Source organism: Panicum hallii, chromosome 6 (genome assembly GCF_002211085.1).
Source record: "Panicum hallii strain FIL2 chromosome 6, PHallii_v3.1, whole genome shotgun sequence".
NCBI lineage: Eukaryota > Viridiplantae > Streptophyta > Magnoliopsida > Poales > Poaceae > Panicum > Panicum hallii.
The window spans coordinates 28,051,131-28,075,491 of record NC_038047.1 but is presented as its reverse complement, the minus strand read 5'-3'; positions in this window follow the sequence as shown (position 1 = coordinate 28,075,491).

Below are 24,361 nucleotides of genomic sequence, written 5' to 3'. Positions count from 1 at the left end.
TAGCCTCCATCTGATGAAGAAATCCAGAAGGCTCTGTGGCACCAACAGTGACCTCCTAACCATCCGGTGCTGACAGAAGAACAGTCCTCTGAGCACAATCTATCCGGACTCCCCACTTAGCAAGAGTCTCCATCCCGAGGATCACATCAATGCCCTTGGAGTCTAGCACCATCAGATTCACACTGAAATCTACCCCCCTTATGGCCACACTGACTCTGGGACAGAAGACATGAGACCTCAACTGCCCTCCCGGTGAAGATACTAACATGCACCTCTTTAATGTGCTAGTAGGAATGCCATGATGCTCAACAAAAGACTGGGTGATGAAAGAATGCGTAGCACCAGTATCAAAAAGCACTGTAGCAGGATGAGTGTTGACCATGAACGTACCAATAACCACGTTAGGGGCCTCGGCCGCTGACTCGGCCGTCACGTGGTTCACCCTGCCCTGAACTGGGGCCTTGGGCGGTGCTGCACGCCCCTGCTGCCCTGCCTGCGCCTTCCGAGGGCAGACGTTGGTGTAGTGCCCTGGCTCGCCGCAGTGGAAGCACACTCGAGGAAGTGCAGCGGCCTGCTGCCCAGGAGGAGGAGTGGGCACTCCCTGCCTCTGAGCTAGTGGAGCCGGAGGCGCTGGAAGCCTCTGACCCTGTCCCGCCTGCTGCTGCTGCTGAGGACGAGGCGGAAACTGCTGCCGCTGCTGCGGTGGATGCTGATAGCGGGGACGGGTGTTGCTGCCCGAAGAGGATGGAGCCATCTTCCTCTTCTTATCCTCAATCTCCTGACGCTTACGCTCGGTGTTGAGGGCAGCATCAACCAGCTGGTTGAAGGTGTCGAAGCGGTGGTTCAGCAGCGCATACTGGATGTGATCATCCAGTCCCTCCTTGAAGTACTCCTACTTGTCGCTATCACGGGCGACGTCAGCAGGGGCATAGCGGGCAAGCTGAAGGAAACGGTCACGGTACTCCGTCACCGTCATCGATCCCTGAAATAACGAACATAGATAACAAGGACAGAAATTGCTCAATTGGTCAGGTTTACGAAAGAGATCAAGGATAGATGAAGCTCAAAGGAGATTGCGGAGAATTCCATTCAAATTTACCTGCTTAAGGGCACGGAACTCCTTCTGCTTCATCTTCATAATGCCCTCAGGAATGTGATGGTTCCTGAAACGCTCACGGAACTGGACCCAGGTGAGAGCATCACGGTCCTGAGCCGAGTAGGACTCCCACCAGTCAAGAGCGGAGCCTCGTAGCTGCCCTGCTGCGTACAGAACCCGCTCTCGGTCGTCGCACTGCGCAACAACCAACTGGCGCTCCACCGAACGAAGCTAGTCGTCCGCCGGGAGTGGGTCCGTGGCGTGAGAGAAGGTCGGAGGGTGACCTCTCAGGAAATCCGCACGCCTGTCATGGGGCTGAGGTGGCGGAGGAGGCGGTGGCTGGGCGTGGATATGCTGCAGAGCCTGAACGGTGTTGTTCAGGGTAGCCATCATCTGCATCTGGAGCTGGAAGAACTGCTCCGGGGTCAATGGTGGCGGCATCGGTAGGGGCTAACCAGTACTCTGGTTGTTCTGCTCCTGCTGGTCAGAACCGGAACCGGTGCGCCTGGTGTTCACCATCTGATTGTAACAAACGAAATTTTATGAGAAAGAAATATTGTGCAGCTGCGGAAATGAAACTTCGGAAGGATATGACAGAAAGAAAGGAATATAGGTTTTACCCCCAACGTTCTAACTCAATTTTATTATTTAGTTCAAGTTGGGTTAGGTCGATTTGCATGAACAAGTTTAATTACTAGACTATGCAATCAACCAAAAATCCAAATCAAACATTTGCACAATAACAAACATTCAATATTCACAACTTAGTCGAGTTTTCCACACTACTCGACCAACACACTCGTTCTAGCGTATTTTCATCGGGACAGCCTAAACTTATAAATTACAGGATTAGGCGACTCAGGTCAGCGTCTACGGAAAGCTCAAGCTATTCCTCAGAGTAGACAGGAGAGAGGTAGCAAATCAAGGGCTTAGGACTCAAGGAATAGAGGCAGGAAAACAATTTTAGGAGGTTTGCGGAAGCAAGGCAAGAGAAAAGAAGTCCTAAACTCGTCCAATTCTATCTAGGCTTCGTCCTACAGTCGAACCTGGCTCTGATACCAATTCTGTCACACCCGATTTATAAAGGACATAAATCGAGCAATCATATATGCGCCAGGATCAAGTCACGCATATATACAACAGAATTATCAAGATATCACAACACATATCACGAATACCATTAATATAAATCATAAATGAATCATAAATGATTTATTTTATTACAACCGAATCAAGAATCGGTTCAAGAGTGCGGAAGCATAAAAGAGATTCATGAAGAGCTGGGCGCCACAGGGACTGGGAGACAAACGCCTAGAAGTCGTCGAAGCCGCTGACGTAATCCTCCACGTTGCCGGGCACTGAGCAGCAGTCGAAGATATCCGAAATAGAACAGAAGAGTAGAGAGGCAAGTGTGAGTACAAACTCGTACTCAACAAGTATAACACGAGTATGAGGCTCTAAGGTTAGCTGACTCAACTGCATTAGCTTTTAATCTTGGCAAATTTTATTAAAACTAACTACTACAAGTGGATGAATTACCATAACCCAAATTGCATATGAATTAATCAATATTAATTAAGAACTACTGAAAACCATCCAAACCAAAACCACCCGGGGAATCTCCCTAATCAAAGGTTGATAACCCCACTAATCAGACGGAGGATCTGGGCCGCTCATGACTGTGAGCACAGCTGATATATCAGTTTTACACTCTCGAGAGGTTGCACAACTTTACCCATAAGTCGTGAGCTACGCTAGTGGTTCATCACACTTCCTTAGGTGAGATGGCTAGCAAGCACACTACGAGACCGTTACAAAGGATCACGTTGGTAAGGTGTAACCGCTAAGGATTCTGGATCAGCGACGATGGGGCCCACCTCCGGGGGTACAAGCACACAGCACAGACCAAGCCGGAGGAGCAGGGACCATTGAAGCCTACCACCCCTCTTGCCCACGCAGGTAAGTTACTGCACCGAGACCTCAGGCCCCAATGTAGTATAGGACTCAGTCTCAAGTGATAGGACCACGGGCCCCTAACACACAACCTAGGAGCCAGAATACCATGAGAGCCCCGCCGAGCAATGCAAGCCTGGCCGCCTCCGACAACAACAATGTTAGGGCCTGTTTCAACTGCCGTGAGATAGGGCATTTCATCGCCAATTGCCCTTATGCCAAGAATAAGCCGGCAACATCGGCCTTCTCCAACACGGTGAATGGACCCAGACCAGCCCTAACCGGTGCCAACCGAGTGCCCATCCGCAACAACGACAACAGCCAGCAGATGAAGCAGCCCCAGCAATCATTTGGACGAGCCCGCGTCAATCACATCGACGCGCAGGAGGCTCAAGAAGCTCAGGGCGTAGTGCTCGGTGAGTACCTAGTCAACTCAGCTCTGGCAACAGTATTATTTGATTCTGGAGCATCGCACTCGTTTATATCCTTGAGCTATGTGGAGAAACACAAAATACCTACAGTAGTACTAAGAACACCCCTATTAACCCGGACGCCTGGAGGCGACATCAATTGTCAATTAGGTTGTCCACGGGTAAGGATTAATTTAAGTGGGGTAGACTTTCCAGCAGATTTAGTAGTACTTAAGTCTGGGGAATAGACGTGATCCTTGGAATGGACTGGTTAAGCCGACACAATGGTCTCATAGGCTGTACCGACAAGGTGGTACACCTAACAAACCCCGAAGGGGTACAAGTGATCTGCCATACCCGGGATAGTAAGTTTGACCCAATGATGTTTAGCGTGGAAGCCAAGCCCTTAGAAGGAGTCCCGGTAGTAAGCGAATACCCAGACATATTCCCCGAAGAGCTTCCCGGTATGCCGCTGGACAGGGATATAGAGTTCGTCATAGACCTTATCCCCGGGACCTCTCCTATAGCCAAGAGACCCTATAGGATGGCAGCCTCTGAGTTAACAGAATTGAAGAAGCAACTAGAAGAGCTGCAATGAATTGGCTTCATTAGACCAAGCTCGTCGCCGTGGGGAGCTCCAGTTCTGTTTGTCAAGAAGAAAGATGGGAGTATGAGGTTGTGTGTGGATTACCGGGCATTGAATGAGGTTACCATTAAGAATAAGTACCCCCTCCCCAGGATTGATGACCTGTTCGATCAACTAAAAGGAGCCAAGTACTTTTCCAAGATCGATCTAAGGTCAGGATATTTTCAGCTCAAGATTAAAGAAAGTGATATCCCCAAGACAGCTTTTGTCACCCGATACGGGCAGTTTGAGTTCACTGTAATGTCCTTCGGACTAACCAATGCCCCTGCCTATTTTATGAATCTCATGAACAAAGTATTTATGGACGAGCTGGATAAGTTTGTCGTAGTCTTTATCGACGACATACTTATCTACTCCAAGAGTGTTCAGGAACATGAGCAACATCTGCGGGTAGTGTTGGAAAAGCTAAGGATACATAAACTATATGCCAAATTTAGCAAGTGTGAATTCTGGTTGGAGAGAGTAGCTTTCCTTGGTCACATTCTGACCACGGAAGGCGTAGCAGTGGACCCAGAGAAGGTCGAAGCCGTTTCTAACTGGCAGCGACCAACTAACGTTAGTGAAATCAGGAGCTTCCTTGGATTAGCCGGGTACTATCGGAGATTTATCGAGGGATTTTCCAAGATAGCCCGACCAATGACGGAACTTCTTAAGAAGGAGAAGAAGTTCGCCTGGACAGAATCTTGTGAAAGAAGTTTTCAAGAATTGAAGCAAAGGTTGACAACCGCCCCAGTGCTGACCCTACCAGACATTCATCGGGACTTTGTCATTTATTGTGACGCATCCCGACAAGGATTAGGGTGTGTGCTGATGCAAGACGGGAAAGTCGTTGCATATGCTTCCCGACAACTCAGGACTCATGAGCAGAACTATCCAACCCATGATTTGGAATTTGCAGCCGTAGTGCATGCCCTTAAGATTTGGAGACATTACTTGATGGGGAATAAGTGTGAAATTTACACCGACCATAAGAGTCTGAAGTATATCTTCACCCAGCCAGATTTGAATTCAAGGCAAAGAAGATGGTTGGAACTGGTGAAGGATTACAATTTGGAAATTCATTATCACCCCGGAAAGGCGAACGTGGTAGCCGATGCCTTAAGTCGGAAATCCTATAAGCCCAAAAATGACCATCTGCGCGAGGAAATGGCACGATTAAATGTGCACATTGTTCCTCGAGGTTCCAGTCAAGTGCTAGACGTCCAATCGACACTAGAGGATAAAATTAGAGAGGCTCAAAGCTCGGATCAGGAGTTAATGAAAATCTGCAAACAAACTGGAGAAAACAAAGCACCAGGCTTCAGAGTAGACGATAAGGGAACGTTATGGTACGAGGATAGGATTTGTGTACCCCAGAGTGGAGACTTCAGGCGGATAATCATGGACGAAGCCCATAACTTGGCCTACTCCATCCACCCAGGATCCACCAAAATGTATATGGACATAAGGCAAAAATATTGGTGGAATGGAATGAAGGCGGATATTGCAAGATTCGTGGCTCATTGTGATACTTGCCAAAGGATCAAAGCCAAACATCAGAAACCGGCGGGATTATTGCAACCCTTGCCTATCCCGGTGTGGAAATGGGATGAGATAGGAATGGACTTTGTAGTGGGTCTACCCCGAACACAGAAGGGAAACGATTCCATATGGGTAATAGTGGATCGACTCACTAAATCGGCTCATTTTACACCCGTACGAACCACTTATGGTGGAGAGAAGCTGGCAAAACTTTATGTAGAAAACATAGTAAAGTTACATGGGGTGCCTAGCAGAATTGTCTCAGATAGAGGAACCCAATTCACCTCTAGATTTTGGAAGAGCTTGCATCAAGCCATGGGCACCAAGTTAGATTTCAGCTCCGCATACCACCCACAGACGGATGGTCAAACCGAAAGGGTGAATCAAATCATGGAAGATATGCTGAGAGCATGCGTCCTGACCTATGGAAATGATTGGGAGCAGAGTCTGCCTTATGCAGAATTCTCGTACAACAACAGTTACCAAGCCAGCTTGGGCATGTCGCCATTCGAAGCCCTCTATGGAAGGAAGTGCAAAACTCCCCTAATGTGGTCAGAAGTTGGAGAACGTGCCTTAGTGGGACCCGCACTCATAAAAGAAGCAGAAGAAAAAGTAGCGGAAATCCGCGAGAAATTGAGAGCAGCTCAATCCCGACAAAAGAGTTATGCAGACAAGAAGAGGCGGGAAATAAGTTTCAATCCGGGAGAATTTGTCTATCTCAAAGTCTCACCCATTCGAGGGACACGAAGATTTCAGGTACAAGGAAAACTAGCCCCTCGATACATTGGACCGTATCGAGTTCTGAAGAGAGTCGGAGCAGTGGCATACCGACTAGAGTTACCAGAAGGAATGTCAGATATACACCCAGTATTTCATGTCTCGCAATTAAGGAGGTGTTTAAGGGTACCCGAGGGAGAACACGTGCCGGTAGAAACGATAGATCTGCAACCGGATCTGCGGTACCAGGAAGTACCGGTCAAAATTCTGGACACTGTCACTAGGAGGACAAGAAACTCCGAGGTACGGATATGTAGGGTTCAATGGAGCAGACATGGAGTAGAGGAAGCAACTTGGGAGTGCGAGGAGGCTCTAAAGAAAGAGTTCCCCCATCTGTTTAAGGACCAGCCGAATCTCGAGGACGAGATTCATCTAAGTGGGGTAGGTTTGTGACGCCCCGAAAATTCACCAAATTAAATCACGCGCTAGAGTGCTTTGTTTAAAAACCACTCGTCGTCGAAACCCTAGCCCTAACCCCTTCTGACCGACACTAAACCTTATCGCCGTCCCATCCCGCGCCGCTCGGAGGCCTGCCGCCCGCGCGCGATCACCCGCCGCGATTAGCGCTGGCGCTCCTCGGGCAGCACGCAAATTCCGCGCGCGCATGGCCGACCGGCCACGGTCGCCGCCGCGACCGGCGCCGACGCGCCCCCCCTCTCTCTTTCTCCTTTCCCTTTTTTTTTTTCTTTTCTCTCTCCCATTTCTTTTCTTTTCTTTTTACCAATCTCCCTTTCTCTTTTCTCTTTTCCTTTCTTCCTTTTTCCTTCCTTCTTTCTTTTCCCCCTCCTTCCTCCTGCCTGGCTCCCGCACGCACGCCCCTGCTCCACGCTCGCACGCCCCAGGCACCGCACGGCCGCGCCGCTTGCCGTGCCGCGCGCACGCGTTCACTCCGCGTGCCCCGCGTGCACCGCGCGCTGCGCCCGTACCGCCGCCGCTCGCGCCCCGCCCGGGCCCGTGCCTCATCGCGCCGAGTGCGCACGCGTGCGTGCTCCCTCGCGCATGCGCCACGTGCCGCGCCGCCCGCCGCGCCGCCCGACGCTTGTACGCGCACGGCCGGGCCACGACGCCGCGCCGCCCGCCGCTGCCGCGTCCCGCCCCGCCGCGCGTGCCGTCGCCCCCGCCCTGTGCCGCACAGCGCCCGGTCCTTTCCTCCTCCACGTGATTGACATCGTCCTCGCTGCACGCCACAACGCGACACGCATGAAGGGCCAAAGCGCCATTAATGGCGCTCCGCCCCGGCCTCTGCCGCGCCCCGACCTCCACCACCTCGGCCGCCTATAAGTAGGGCCGAGGGGCACCCCCAGCACCCCACAATCGCCGCCGCAGGCCTGGCCCCTCCCCTTCTAGCCCTCAATGCCGCCACGCCGAGCCCCCGCGCCCGTCGCCACCGGCCTCCGTCGCCCCGCCTCCACACGCCATCCTGGCCCGAGGTGAGGCTGGGGACCGGTTCCCCTCGCTTCCCTCTCCCTTTTCCCCCACCCCCGGGTCGCCACCGAGCCTCGGACCGCCGGGATTGGGCCGCCACCGGCACCCCCATCCCCTCCTCTGTTTTGTACGGGGGAGAGGAGGAAGAAAGGGACTTTTTGCTCAAAGCCCACTCCCCTTTTCTTGTATTCCCCAAAAAGAACCCCCCTCCCTTAATTACTTCTTTTTGCTAAAGAGACCTTGCTCTTTTTAACATTTCAAACCAAGCCCCTCCATTACGTAAACCTAATTATACTCGACACCCTTTAGCATGCCCTGAATAGTTCCAGGATTCGCAAATAAACCCTTACCCTCTTTAGATAATTACGAATAAGCCCCTGGACCCCCGTTTAAGCCCTAAACCCTCTTTAGCGCGTCATTTTATGCGTCAAATGACCTCCGATCGACCCGAAACTTTACCACACCCTTTCTAGTATAGTTCTAACCACGCCATTAAGAAACCACCCGAAGATATTACCCCTATCTCCATAACTAAATTATTGCCGATTCGAGCTTAACGATAAAAGCTTTTAGTTCTTTCGCTTGATTGTGTGCATGTTTGTTTGCGTCATAGGACACAGAGTGAACGAGGAAGTTCCCGAGTGTGATCAAGCGAACGAGGACCAGTTCTGTGACCCCGAACCCGAGGGACAGTGCTTCGATCAGGACCACCCGCAGGGATTTGATGATGGCAAGTTCAATCCCGCCCTTTGATGCATGATTCTGTCCTAGTTTTTATAAACACAACCCAATGGCCTGTTTTATAAAATTTGCATGGTTTTGCTTGCTGAAAACATGGTAGGATAGCCACCCTTGTTTGTGATACCCATACCTTGACCACCTGGTTTTGTAAAAAAAGTGTGTGTGTGTGGGAAGGGATAAAATGTGTTTTGAAAGACGAGTTAGACGGGATGGATGGCAATTCTGTGTGATTTGCCGTTGGTGTGCTCATACCTGTGTGGTTGAGCGAGGAAGGGAGATATCCATCTGGTCACCCCTAAGGACCGAGTTGATGTGTCGTCTCACCTAGCTTCCTGTCGTGCAAACCACTTGACCGTTGTATGGGCAACGGCTTAGCCTAACCCCACTAGTTAGTCTGATAGCCATCAGGAGAGCTGGGAGCAACGGGTGATCAAGGAGACGGGATAAGCTCTGTGTGACTTATGCCCTGGTTAAACCTCGGTGTTAGGTCGAATGACCCCTTGATAGATCCCGTGGTGGCTAGCCAGGTCTAGCTAAGGTGGGTAAGGGTTTTGATGGGATCTGCACCGGCACTAAGGTGTTCGTGCTGTGGTACCCCACCTGTGGGTAAAGTTGCACACCTCTGCAGAGTTAAAATCTATTCGAATAGCCGTGCCCACGGTATTGGGCAAGTTACGGTATGGTCACATAACAAGTGTTTCTCTCCGGGAATGGTTGGGCTGGTGTGAGTTGTTTGGAAAGTGTCCGGCAGTTGTGCCGTGTGCTACGGCGGACGGGGAGTCCGGTAGCAGTTTAAAACTTGATCCTGTGTGGATCAACATTACGTGCTTCTTGGTGTTCAAAAACTAGTTTTGAAAATATTTATAAACGAACCTTTGCATATAACCAAGTTTTCCGCAAACAAACCCTAACCGTACCTTTGGATTGTCCTTTGCATTAATTTCTGTTATACCCCCTCCGTGGGTGTGATTGGACTTGCTGAGTACGTTTGTACTCACCCCATTCTTACTTTTACAGTGGAAGACCCAGACTACGTCCCCGAAGACATCGAGTAGGGTTTCGTCCTGCACCCAGTCTTGCCTGTGGTTAAGGCCACCGTTGGAGTTCCGCATGGCGCAAGACTCTGATGATCCTCTTTTCGTAGTTAGTGTAGTAGTGTGGGTTTTGGTTGTAATCCTTGCGATAGTGGCGTTTCACTGCCCGTTACCGCGTAGAGTTGAACGGTGATGTACCATCTGATGTAATAAAAGTGTTATCAGCCTCCTGGGACTGATAAAGCAACACTTTTAAGTCTTTCCTGGTGGGGGGGACGCTACAGTCACCATCGACGGCGAGGCTCCGGTGATCAACGTCGGCAACAAACCTGCGCATGAGCTTCAGTGAAACACGGGAAAGGTGTAGAAACTACCAATTGGAAGAATGCGTGTTGGGATAGGATTGACCGACGGGGGCAGAAGTGGCGGTGACGAGGAGAAAAGCCGGCGAGCTTCGGGAGGACGATGTGCTGGACTATAGAGCCAACGGATAGGTTGTGGAGCTTCACAAGGATGATGTGGTGCTGGCTAGGGGGTTGTGGTGGCGCGGGAGTGCCCGGAGCGAGCTGTCCACGGTGAGGCCGAAGGCGGCGGCGGTGGCGCTCGTCGGAGGCGAAGCTCCAATTGAAATTGGGAGGCAACAGGTGGTCAACGAGCACGAGCGAGCATCGGGGAAGCTTGCACGAGGATGGGTTGGGGCGGAGGAGGTCTGGTGCTGGCTGTCCACGGGAATGCCATGCGCGGCCGGATCAAAAGGAGACGGCGGCGGTGGAATGTGGGTCGAGCGCTCGGAATTGGGCACTGGAACTGGAGGAATAGAGCGTAGGCGTCACAGGAAAGCTGTTGTGCGCGAGAGATAAGAAGTTAAGGCGTCGGGGTGGACTGTCCACGGCGACGAGGAGGTGGCGGCCGGCGGAGGCTCGGGGTCGTCGTGGCGCGCGCGCGAGAGGCCAGCAGGGGAGAGGAAAGGGGTCGGGGTAGGGAGGAGACGCCGCGTGGGCACTTGCAGGAGCTGGAGGTGGAGCTTAGGATGCGGCGCTGGCGGTAAGCGGCGGTGGCAGGAGCAAAGCAGAGGGGGAAGCGGCGGTGATAGAGGAAGAAGAAGCAGCAGGTGTCAATAGGACTCGTTTGCAATTTCCAAAAAGTTCAGGGTCCTCTCGGTAAACTAAGATTTCCCACTGCTACAAAGGTCAAATGAGAAAATGGTCAACAAGAAAGTTGTAGAGTTTTTCAAAATCTACAACATTGATTTAGAGCTTAAGTTCAGAAAATCAAAGTTTACAACTCTTTAAGTTAAGTTTATGAATAAAGGTAGAATTTGAATTACTTTTGTCTTTATTCAAATAATTTGATCAAACCTTGGGTATGTTTACAAATTTTCCTAAAATGTAATGATTACTTGTATTTTTTACACATTAGTCCTTAAGTAAAGCTGAATTTGACTTTTATATTCCAACCACTTCACATGTAAACCCTTATATTGGTGTTAATTACACATAGGTCCTTAGTTTCATACAAAGTCTATTTCTCTTAGGTTTTAACTTAATATTTATACTTTTCTTCTCTATGGTCATTTGAATTTGACATTTAATAACATTTTTACACAATTGCACATAGGGACTTATAAAATTCATAATTTACAAATATACCCCTAGTTTTCTATACAACACATATACACCTTAGCATGCATACAACTTACTAATACCTAGTGTCTATATTTCTAATTACCTGAATGCTACAGCCTTCCCCCCTTAAAAAGAATCTCGTCCCAAGATTCCGAAGCTGAACAGAATCGGATGATTAGATTTGGGGATTGGCTTGAACGAAGTCTGGGAAATTTCGTTGAAGATAAGACTCTGTTTCCCAAGTCGCTTCTTCCTCGGTGTGATGATCCCATAAGATTTTGTACATCTTAACTGCCTTTCTTCTGGTGAGTCTTTCCTTGGTATCCAGGATTCGAAGAGGTTGCTCGATATAAGATAGATCAGGTTCAATCTTAATGGCACAAGTCTCCATGATTTCTGTGGGTACTTTGACACATTTCCTAAGCTGAGAGATGTGGAAAACATCGTGAATGGTAGCTAATTGAGATGGAAGGCGAAGTTTGTAAGCCACTGGGCCACAAACATTGAGAATTTCGAAGGGTTCGACATATCGAGGTGCTAACTTCCCTTTTATACCGAAACGTTGAACACCTTTGGTAGGAGACACTCGGAGATAAATAAAATCTCCTACTTGAAATTGCAGAGATTTCCTCCTCTTATCTGCGTAGCTTTTCTATCTGGACTGAGCGGTTTTAAGATTAGATTGGATAACCTTAACCTTATCTTCGGCTTCAACAACTAGGTCTGGTCCGAAGATTTTGCGTTCACCGGTCTCTAACCAACTCAGAGGAGTTCGACATCTGCGACCGTATAACGCTTCAAAAGGAGCCATTTGAAGACTAGCTTGATAACTGTTATTGTAAGAGAATTCAGCTAGAGCAAGGCATTTGTCCCAACTTGTACCATAATGAATAATACAAGCTCGGAGCATGTCTTCAAGGATTTGGTTAACTCGCTCAGTTTGTCCATCAGTCTGGGGATGATATGCGGAACTTCGGATCAGTTTAGTTCCTAGAGCTGATTGTAACTGTTCCCAGAAATGTGCAATGAACTGGGGTCCTCTATCAAAGATGATAGTTTTAGGAACACCGTGCAATCGAACGACTTGATCTAGATAGATCTCTGCATATTTCTTAGTTGAATAAGTGGTATGCACAGGAAGAAAATGAGCTGTTTTTGTGAGTCTATCAATGATTACCCATATGGAGTCATGCTTTTGAGATGTGTTGGGAAGAGCGACAATAAAATCCATGTTAATGTCTTCCCATTTCCATGACGGAATGGGTAATGGCTGAAGTGTACCAGATGCTTTTAAGTGGCTGGCTTTGACTCTTTGGCAAGTATCACACTCAGATACATATTTGGCAATTTCTCTTTTCATTCTGGTCCACCAAAAATGTTGCCGTAGATCTTGATACATCTTGGTGCTACCAGGATGAATAGAGAACTTGGATAGATGTGCCTCATCAAGGATTTGTTTGCGAAGGAGATGATCTTTAGGTACAACAATGCTATTGTTGAACCATAGGACTCCTTGATGATTAGTATGAAAGTATTTATATTTGGCTTCTCCCAGAGATAGCTTTGATTTGATAATTTTGATACCCTCATCATGTAATTGCGACATGATGATTCTATCCTGCAGAGTAGACTCAATGGATAGCAGATTCAGACTACCTTGAGGAATGATCTCTAAATTGAGCTTTCTCATCTGATGGCAGAGAGGGTCACTGAAAGTTGTTATGGATAAACAATGACAGTGTGCTTTACGGCTAAGGGCATCCGCAACCACATTAGCTTTGCCTGGATGGTAGTGTACCTCAAGGTCATAGTCTTTAATCAATTCTAACCAACGCGTTTGCCTCATATTTAGGTCAGCTTGAGTGAAAATATACTTGAGGCTCTTATGGTCAGTGTAGATATTACACTTAGCACCCATAAGATGATGTCTCCAGATCTTGAGAGCATGGATAACTGATGCTAATTCAAGATCATGTGTTGGATAGTTTTGCTCATGAGTCCGAAGTGCTCAGGATGCATAAGCAATAACCCGGTTGTTTTGCATAAGGACACAACCAAGGCCAATTCCGGAAGCATCGCAATAGACATCAAAAGGTTGAGTGCTATCTGGTTGAGCTAGCACTGGAGCAGTTGTCAAGAGTTTTCTCAAGGTACGGAATGCTTCCTCACATTTGTCATTCCAGCAGAATCTAACTTCTTTCTTTAATAGCTCAGTCATGGGTTTAGCTATCTTGGAAAAGTCTGGAATGAATCGGCGATAGTATCCTGCCCATCCAAGAAAACTTCGAATTTGATGGACTGAAGTTGGAGGGTTCCAGTCCATAACTTCTTGAACTTTGGTTGGATCAACCGATATGCCTTCACTAGAGATAGTATGTCCCAAAAATTTCACACTATCCAGCCAAAATTCATATTTCGAGAATTTGGCATAAAGGCGATGATCACGTAGCCGTTGAAGAGCGACACATAAATGATTAGCATGGTCTTCTTTGGTTTTGGAGTATATCAAAATGTCATCAATGAAGACCACAACGAATTTATCGAGTTCCGGCATAAATACGGAATTCATGAGATACATGAAATATGCCGGTGCATTAGTGAGTCCAAATGACATAACCAGATATTCATAAAGTCCATATCTGGTCGAGAAGGCCGTTTTTGGAATGTCACAAGGCCTAATTTTGATCTGATGATAGCCAGAGCGTAAGTCAATCTTAGAGAAGACTTTAGCTCCGGCTAGCTGATCGAACAAAATGTCAATGTGGGGAAGAGGATACTTATTTTTGATGGTAACCGCATTGAGTGGACGGTACTCGACACATAGCCTTAGGCTATTGTCTTTCTTTTTGACAAAGAGAGCAGAACAACCCCAAGGTGAAGCACTTGAACGTATATAACCCTTATCAAGAAGATCTTGGAGCTGGATTTTTAGTTCTGCCAATTCATTTGGAGGCATGCGATACGGCCTTTTTGAAATAGGAGCAGTGCCCGGTTGAAGTTCAATGATAAACTCGATGTCTCTATCTGGTGGCATTCCAGGCAAGTCGTCTGGAAAGACATCGGGGTATTCACATACTATAGGAATATCTTTGACTTGGATATTTGTGATGGCATAGGTGCAAGGATGCAAACATTTTGGCTGAGGCAGATAAAGGGTGGTGATCCCGTAGTATGGTGAATCAATTTCAACAACTCGGGAAGAAATATCTAGCCGGACTTGATGTTTAGTCATCCAGTCGGTCCCAAGTATAATATCAATACCCTCCAAACTTAGTAAAACCAAATCAGTTTTGATTTCTTTACTACCTAACTGAATTGGCACACTTTTAACCATTTTGTTGGAAGTGATTTTTCCTCCAGGGGTAGAGATTATATATGACCCCTGGGTAGAACGAAGATAGAGTCCTATTCGGGTACCACAGTTGTTACTAATAAAGCTATGTGTTGCTCCTGAATCAAATAATGTAACAACTGGTTTGTGGTGAATAGAGAATGTACTCGACATGACGGGAGCTCCATCGGGAAGTTCTGCCAGAGTGGTGAAATTAATCCGCCCTTGCCGGACTTGCATTACCGGTTTCTTGCCCTTGTTCTGGTTCCCCTGAGTAGAGCTCTGCCCTTGATTAGGTTTCTTGGACCGCGGACAATCTCTGATGAAATGATCCGCACTTCCGCAATTGAAACAGCGATAATTGCTGCTTCTTTGTGGCACTTGTTGAATAGTTGGCCGTGGGCCAGATTGTTGTAGTGGTTGCGGAAGAGCAGGAGGTCTATACCTTCCTTGCTGTTGGGGCGGCCTGAACACCAATCTACCAGTTGGGGCATTCCGCTGCGGTGCTCTGAACGGTGTATTGGGAACAACCCGATACCTCGGTGGTTGAGCACTCGAGGGTCCAGTAGGGTTCTTTCTCTTTTTCTCAGCATAATGTGCCATGATGCAATCTTCTTGAGTTAAGGCCATATTAACCAGCTCGCTGAAAGTATTTGCCCTCACACGATTCAGGCGTTCCTTGAGCTTGGTATTAAGGCCTCGACGGAAACGATCTTGTTTCTTGGCATCATTATCCGCATGATATCCCGCATATTGACACAGATGATTGAAGTTCTGTGCATACTGCAGGACTATACAGGTGCCTTGGGTAAGTGCCAAGAATTCATTTAGCTTTCGCTCCAGCAATCCCTCAGGAATATAGTGTGCTCTAAAGGCTGCCCGAAACTCATCCCAGGTGATAACATGCCCTGCAGGTTGCATGGCATAGAAATTGTCCCACCAGATCCGAGCAGCACCTCGGAGTTGCTGGGCGGCAAAGGAAGCTTTGCTTGAGTCCGCACAAGGTATTGTCAATAGAGCGAACTTCAATTCAATGATATGGAGCGAAGCATCGGCATCCAAGGGTTCTTCAGCTTTACTGAAAAAGGGAGGCTGAGTACTGATGAAGTCTTGATAACTGGCCACGGGAGGATTGCGGTCATCACGACCTCCGCGGAACTGTTGATGTTGCTGGTTCAGTTGTGCTTGAACCAGCAAGTTGAGCAGCTTAGTTTGCCGATCCATAACCTCGGCAAGGTTAGGAGGTGGTGGTGGCGGTTGTTGAGAACCGCTAGCCTGATCTGCCTGGAAACCTTCCGGGGTTCCGCGCGTGGCTCCAACCATCTGAAACAAAGGAGATGTCCATCATTAACCATATAGCCTTACTCCCTATTTCAGAAGATATATGACTTAGATACACAATGCACATACTCCATTCAATCATCTCATTTCAGAATCATAAGGATAATGAATAGGATGATAAAATAGGAAACTTATATTATAACACTGATTCTGATTGTTTTCCGCATCACATATCCGAAAGATCCCTACGCAGGCCATCTATGTTACAACAAATGGCATAAGATCTAGCTAAGTTACATACTACCTAAGTTATTACACTCCCCACAAGTTACGTCTAGCTAGTCGACGATTTATGACCCTAGAAATCGTCGAAGTTGCCTATAGACGACTGACTGCCAGAGGGAGAGTGATAGGGACTAAGAACAGGATCCCCATGCTCAGAGTCAATCTCAGAAACACCCTCAATCTCTTCTGGGTCTTCTTCTTCTTCTTCAGGCATTATAGGTATAGTGGGAAGTATCGGTTGCTGCTGCAGTTCCTCAATGTGAGCCTGGGCATCATCAGCTTCAAGTATCAGATCATGAATTTGTGCCTGTAGGAACTCAATAACAGTGTCATGCTGAGTGATAATATGATCACTCTCATTGATCTGATCTTCACGATGGAGGATTGTCTCATCTCGTGCTGCAATGATTTCATCCTTTTGAGTCACCAAGGCTTGTAATTCCACTATTTGGGTCACTTGACGGTTAGCATTCCGATAGTGGCTTTGAGCCACACCAGTTAACTGACTCATACCGTGACGCAGTAGAATCTGGTAATGATGTTGCACATCCATGAACCTGGTAATGATACGGACGGTTTCTTCAGCCAGATCTCCTAGCATATGACCAAGATGCTCTGTCCGAAAATTCCATTCCGAATTATCAGGATCTATGGTAGGAAATAAACCAATAGGATATGCGGCAACTTTAGTCGGATGCTGATTGCAGAAAAGTTTGATAGCTTCCAAGGCAGCAGTTTCAAGGGTATCAACCAGACGATATCCAACCACTTCCACTTCTATGGGATGCCATGAGGAGCGGAAAGAGTGTTGAGGAATCATCATCTTAACCCGGCATCGAGGAACTCTGTGACAGTTCATGTACTTGCAATACTAGTTATATTTTGTTAGTGTGAAATATGTGTTTGTTTGTATAAAGCTTATGTGTGTTTGTGCGAAGCTTTGAAAATTTAAAGTGCAAGTAAAAAGGGTATTTTTGTAATTACAGAAAAACCTAGGGTTGTTTTTACAAAATGTATTTGGATAAAGGTAATTTCAAAATAAGTGAAAGGTGGTTTTGTAAACATGTTTTCCTTATTTTATCCCTTGTAAAAATATATATTTATTTATCCAAAAGTTTCATTGGAAATGTATATGCTGAAGTGTGTAAAAATTTTGGGTAAAGTGGTGAAAATAAGGGTGTTTATGTAATTTTATAAAAGTACGAGTCCTTTTACGCAAGTTTTAGATTTACAAAAGTAACTTTCAAAAATTACTTAGGACTAAAGTGTAAAAGATGCAAGTCATCATGACATGTCTATCCAGTCATTATGACGAGTCTATCCCGTCATCATGACGTGTTATAAATGCTTGCATTTAGGTCCTGAATTTTATAAAGTTTCATTCTTTAGGACAAAAACAATTCAAATCCAACTTTTGTTCAAAAATTCACGTGTAAAAATATAAATTTTGAGTTTTTGAATTTAGACCCTAAAGCAATGTTGTAGAGTTTGAAAAACTCTTCAACTTTCGTTTTGGGCATTTCTTCATTAGGGTTTTAAATCAACGGGAAATTTTGTTTTACAGAAAAGCCCCTGCAATTTCCTGAAATTGCGTTTAGGCCCTTGGGAAAGTCATCTGTTCTTCTCCTCTTCTCTTCCTTATCCTGACACTTCCCTTCTGTTTCTTATCTCCATCGGCGGCAGCAGCATTTCTTTTTCCTGCCTCCTTTTCTCTTCTCCGTGCGGCAGCAAGTCAGGCAGGCGGCGGGCCCGGGGCGGCGGCCTGAGCGCTGCTGCGGCGGAGCACTGGCAGCCAGGCGCGCAAGCGCGCACGAGCCGGGCGCGTGGGCGCGGAGGCGTAGGAGCCCGAGCGGATCCTGGTGGGCCGCGGGAGCTGGAGGCGAGCCGGCGGCGGGGGCAGGCGGAGGCGCGGGCACGCGGCAGCAGGCAGTGCGGCATGCGGAAGCCGGAGCGGCAGCGCGCGGGAGTAGGCGGGGCGGCCGTAGGCGGAGCGGCTGTAGGCGCGGGCGAGCGCAGGCGGGCGCTGGCGGCCGGGTGCGCGCAAGCCGGCGGGCCGCGGCAGAGCGGGCAGAGCAGGCGGACGGCCTGAGCGCGGGCGCGTACGGCTCGGCCAGGTCCTGGCGGCACGCGCTCGGGCATCGCGGGAGGCGGGCCCAGGAGCAGGGCACCGACAGCAGGCTGGCGGCCAGGACAGAGCGCACGCGGCGGGCGGAGGCATGCGGGAGCGAGCGCGTGCGCGTGGCGGGCGCAGACATGCGGTGGTTGCTGGCTCGGTGCGGCCCGAAGCAAGCACAGGCAGCCGGGCGAGCTAGCGCAGGCAGGACGGCTCGCGGACGTGGAGGGTGGCTGCGGTTCGCGAGCAGGCGATGCGCAGCATGGCAGGAGCAGGAACAGCGCGCAACGGCGTGCGCAAGAGCGTGCGCGGCAGGTGAGCGGCGCAGCCGCGGCGGCTCGGCAAGTGTGCGCAGAGGCAGGGCACGCGCAGGCTCTGGTGGCGCGAGCTAGCGCGTGAGCCGGGCGTAGCACAGGGGCGGAGCTGGCTTGGGCGCAAGCAGAGGTGAATTGGCGGCGTGGAGCAAACGCGTGAGTGGCATGCGAGCAAAGCGGCGCTGGAGCGAAGCTCGTGGCGTGGCTGCGCACAAGCAGAAGAGAACCGGTGTGGCAGCGTGCGGGTGCGGCACAGATGCACTGAACGTGAGCGGCCCGGAGCGAGCAGTGAAGTGCAGGGCGGTTTCAGACACGTGAGCAGCAGCGCGATACGGGCCAAGGACGCGCGCGGTTCGGACGTGCGCGGACGGAAGTGAGGCGTGGCGGTTCGGGACAAACCCGCACGAAGGGCAATGAGGTTGCGCACGGCAGTACCTTGGCGAGGACGGCCGCGGAGGGACCTGCGACGCGGCAAAGCCGAGGCGAGTGCGAGCTCGAAAACAGGAGGAAGAAGAATAACCATGCAGGGCGACGACGTGCAGAGCGATGATGTGTGGAGGTAGCGACCGGATGCGGTGAGCTCAGAGGAACCACGCACGGCGAGCTCCCTCGATCCTCGCGGAAGCGGAGAGGCGCTTATTGTCGGTGTTTAACCGGCTGCCCACCGAGGGACATACCCAAGGTGGTAAGTTTTGGGTGAGGAGACGCCGAGATCAGGAACTCGAAGGTGCAAGGAACACAAGACTTAGACAGGCTCGGGCCGCACGGATCGTAACACCCTACGTCCTGTATGGTGGTTTGTATTCCCTTTGGTGTAGAATGACCTAATGATCTTCTGTTTTGAGGGGGGTCCCTGACCTCCCTTATATATCCGAGGGGTCAGAGTTACAAAGATGCTAACCAACCCCCTCCGAGGGATCACACCAGAACTGATCTCAAGTAGATCCTCTCCGCGTTGGTTAGCTCTATCTCCTATTTAAACGGGATAAACAAGAGATAAACAAAATGAATAAGAGATAAGATGGGCTTAATCTCTTAAACTTCGTAACATGCCCAGCCCGGTGGCCCCGGGTCTGACAAGCCCCCGAGCTCTTTGTAGCTGAGTACTGCAGGCTTATCGAGTACTTTTCGAAGCAGTCTTCGACTTCCTCTGATGATTCGTCTTGAAGCCCTTCTTCGAGTACTCCCTTGGCTGCATCGAAGCTATGAGGTGCTCATGCCCCGAATTTCATTCCTGCTATGGTGTGCGATTGCAAAATCGCACTCCATATGGAGTAGCCCCCGAGCCTTAGGTTGAATCGGAGAATCAGGCTGAGGATCCCATTAATCTGTAACCCTCCTTATCCTTCAAAGAAATTTGAAAAATAAGTAGTCGATGCCACGTACCCCACAGCCCCCGAGCCTTGAATCCAAATCCCACAAAATTGGAGATAAGGGTCCAAAAATCGTGGCATACGGGCGAAACAGTGATACGGTAAGGGGAGACCAAAGTGATGATACAAATGATGTAATTGGACCAAAGATTCGGAAAACCCCTTTTTTCGGGCTAATTAGCCCTGAAAAAATGATTAGTCGAATATTTAATCCAATTAAATCACCAAATGACCCTTCACCTTCGGAATATTCCACAAAACGACTCTTGGACTTCAGAACAGTAACTTTCCCCATCCCGCTGGTTACTTAACCCCGTGGCAATAGGAGGGAAAATTGTGCTTTCAATCCGCATTCCGCCAAAAACCACCAAAACCCCAATCCGAGCCAAACGCCGCCGCCATCCCCTCGAGGAGATCCTACTGCTCCAACCTCCCCACCCCTCTCCCCGCAGCCCCCGAGCATCTCGTGGCTTAGCGCATCGGAGATGGCGTCCAAGAAGTCGGAGATCGAGGAAATGAAGAAGGATGCGGAGCCGTTGACGACGGGGTGGACACACAGTAAGTGCTCCCTCAACAATCTGAAAAAATTGGTTTCCGAGGGGTTGCTGCAAGAGAAAAACCTTGTCAACTGGCGCCCCTCTTTCCGTGAACCTTTCCCCATGGAGAGTGTCGACGAAATCGTCACATTCTACCATTTTGCCGAACGGGGATTGGCCCTCCCCACTTGTTCTTTCTTTCGCGGCCTTCTTTACTACTACGGGCTTGAGCTCCATCACCTCAACCCGAATTCCGTCTGCCACATTTCCATTTTCATCCGCTTCTGTGAAGCATTTCTCGGAATTGAACCCCACTGGGATCTATTCCGCTTCCTCTTCCACGTCAAACCCCAACCAACCACGAAAAAACTCGCTGTCGTGGGGGGCGCCGGCATCCAACTGCGACAGCAAGCCGGCGAGAAATACCTTTCATATAAATTCCCCTCCAACCTTCCTGGATGGAAAAACCTATGGTTTTACATCGAAAACCATGCTCCCCACCTACCGACGAAGTCGAGCAGACCGCCAGTGGTGAGGGGGGAATGGAACCTGGAACCCTCCGGCATGGAAATGATACAAGTCAAGGAGCTGCTGGAGGCCATCGAGGCGCAGAAGAAAGAGGGGGTGACCGGCGCCTCCGTCATGTTCTCATTTTACAAGCGCCGCGTCCAACCCATCCAACAGCGATGTTGCCTGGGCTTCGAGTACACCGGCCCCACTAACCTTTCTCGCATGTGCACAGAGGAGGTGCCAGACGAAGTCGCGCTCCAGCGGGTTCAGCGGGTGCTGCTGGACGTGAACACCGTGCCGTACGTGCCCACCTTATACTCCGCGCAAAACCCGCCCCCGCCGGTAAGTGTTCGACTTCTTTTCACCGAAGAAATCGGCTACTGCATCGGTACTGAACTGAAGAACTTCCTGCAGGGACACTCGGCGCTGTATTGCAGCTACCCGCCGCAGCCGGACCTCCCCCGGGCATATCACCTCCTTCCTTCTGCAGCCACAGCGGCTAAGAAGGCTCGGCTTGCTGCGACTCAAAGCCGTAACGAGTCCGCCGAACGCGTGGACTCGCCAGCGGGGGAAGAAGCCGAAGGAGGCCCGCGCCCTGCTGCGGCCGCCGCCACCAAGACGGCTCGCCTTGCTGCGGTTCAAGTCTGCAGCGAGTCCACCGAGTGCGCGGGCTCGTCGGTGAGCGAAGGAACCGGAGAGGAGCCGCGTCGGGACAACTCCTCCGACCAGAGCGTGGAGTTGGCCGGCGCTCTACCACCGGTGCCGAAGGGCCAGCGCCAGGTGCGCAAACGCAAGGCCCAAGAAGCTGAGTCCACCAGGTACGGAACCGCCGTTTTGACCGGTTGCAAAGTTTCCATGATCCCGAGTACTGACAGCGTTTCCTTGCAGTCTCCCTGCTCCGCCGCCCGGGACAGAACCCGAAGGGGTGGAGGCAGGCCCCTCTGCCGCCGCGGCGGTGACAATCACCGAGGCGGGGACCCCTCCATCGGCCGACCAGGCCCCGCCGTCCGCAACGAGCGTTCCCCGACGGGCCTGGCGGGTGAAGAAGGCTGCCAAGAAGAAGTCGACGCTGTAAGTTTCCTTTCAACCGCTTGAGAATCCTGCCCGTGCCTGCTTAGATAACAATGTTGTCGATGCCACCAGGGCTGCAAGCGCCGTGAAACTCCAGATTGAACTAGGCACGGCTGCAGCGCCTGCCTCGGCTGCTGCAGCCCCCGAGCCCCCAGCGCCCGAAGGGCCAGTACCCGCAGAGGTGGCCCCTGAAGCGGGTGCGGCGCTCCCCGACTTGCCGCCTCCCGAGCCCCGGCAAGAGGAAGCCGGGCCCAGTGGCGGGGAACAAGTCGAGGTCCCTGATGCCACTCATACTGATGGCACAGGTATGCGCTTACCCGCCCGCAACTGGTTACCGGGGCTTGGGCGTAATGTGTTGACCACTTCGTGTGCCTGCAGGTGTCCAGCCGCCGCCGCCCGGGGATGCCGCCGGGACCTCGAGGAGTCCCCGTGAGGTGTTGAGGGCCGGGCCCGGGCACCAGAATGTCATCACCACCGACCTGGTGGATGACCTTCTGCTGTCGGCGGAGAACCTGAAGACCTTCAAGAGTACCTTCAAGGAGCTGTACGACTTCTCCATGGTAAGGCTCGGGTAATGGTCCCGATGCGCGCCTTGGTGAGTTGCTTATGACTCACTCTCCTCCTTTTGCGCAGCATGTAATCACCAAATCCCAGAAGAAATCGGAGAAACTCCGCGCAGTCATGAACGACGCGCGGGAATTAGCTGCTCTGGACAAGCGCGTCTCCGAGGAGATTATCAAGAATTGCTATCTGCAGTGGGAGCTTGATATGCTGAAGCAAGAAAGGACTCGAGAGACCTGGCTGCTCAAAAATGACCTGAAAAACATGGAGAAGGCCAACTCCGAGCTCCAACAACAGCTCAAGGAGCAACAAGCGGAGCACCAGGAGCAGCTCAAGGCGGAAAAGAAGGCGCACCAAGGTAGGCCCTCGCTCCCCTCGAGTACTTTCCCTCAGTAGCTCCCCATTAGATGCTGAAGTACCCTTATCACAGAGCTTAGGAAAATAACGAAACACAAAGAGGAGTTGCTTACTGACGTGAAGAATATGCTGTATCGACGTACAAATGAAGTCGAAAGGCTGCAGAAAGTGATCGGCGACACTGAACGCCAGTTCGTCGACTGCCTTCAGCAATTCAAAACGCTGGGCGAGAAGGACGAGCAGCAGCGCAAGGAGCTGGAGGAGCTCCGGGGGGCCGCCCAGGAGCTGGTGGACATGGTGGATCCGCCAGAAGAAGGCGATGCCGGCCCGCGGCCCCTGCTGGAGCGTCTCCGCGAAGCCCCGAAGAAGGTGCTCAAGTTCCTATCCGAGGCTCCGGTTGCGTGTGTGAGCAATGCGCTTGCATACGTCAAGTCCTTCGTGCCGACCGCGCAGCTGAGCATCTTCGCGCAAGGGATGGCGGTGGACTGCACCGACGAGCGGTTCGAAGAGTACCTGCAAGAGGCCCAACCTGTGGCAGAACAGATTGTACGCAATGTACTGCAGGATTAGGGTGTATGAAACACTTTAATCATTCTCCTATGTAAATGCTTCCCTTGACATCTCTACTTGTTTGCATGTCTTAGCTGAATTGGGATCCAGGCTTACGAGACTCAAGTAGGAGACGCGTCCTTGGGTGCGACGACCCGAAGGGCCGCTAGAGTTCGTCTAACAGAGTAGCCACAACTCGATCGAGCGGGTCTAGTCTTGTTAGGAAAGAACGCGAGCATCGTCGTGGGGTTGCCGTGCATGGGGCAAAAAAAAAAGGGACTACCCTGAGTGCGATGCCTCGGAATGTAGTCGAAGGGCGCTCCCTCTACGGGCGTGCTCCGTAAGCTAGGTAAGACCCGGACAGACGGATCAAGCTTGCGAGGAGCAGGTGCGAGCAGCGCTGCGAGTTTGCCATTCTTTTGGCAAAAACAAGACTGTTGTGAGTGCAGCCGCTCAGAATGTAGTCGATGTAGCTCTGTATGCGAGCCGTTCCAACATACTAGGTGTAGGCCAGTCGAGCGGATCGACTGCGTTGGAAAAGGTGCGACTGCTGTCGCGTGCGACCATCGAAGGTCGCGGCGGAACTCGATATGCTGAGGAGTTAGCCGGAGCCGAGGGCTCCACCAGAAACAGAAGTCGAAAGGAGATGACCGTGGCCGTGGCCCCCGCGTCATGCGCGACAAGAAGTCGAATTGTGTGTGTTCATGTTGGCACGCAACACCTGCCATCGTGGGAGTAGGAAAGCATGTACAACCCGAGTTATGTGGCTCGCGGCCTCCAACTTAGCTTGGGAAAAAATCTTCAGAACCCCCGGGGAATTAGAGATCACCGGGCCTTGACTTAAGGGTAGAA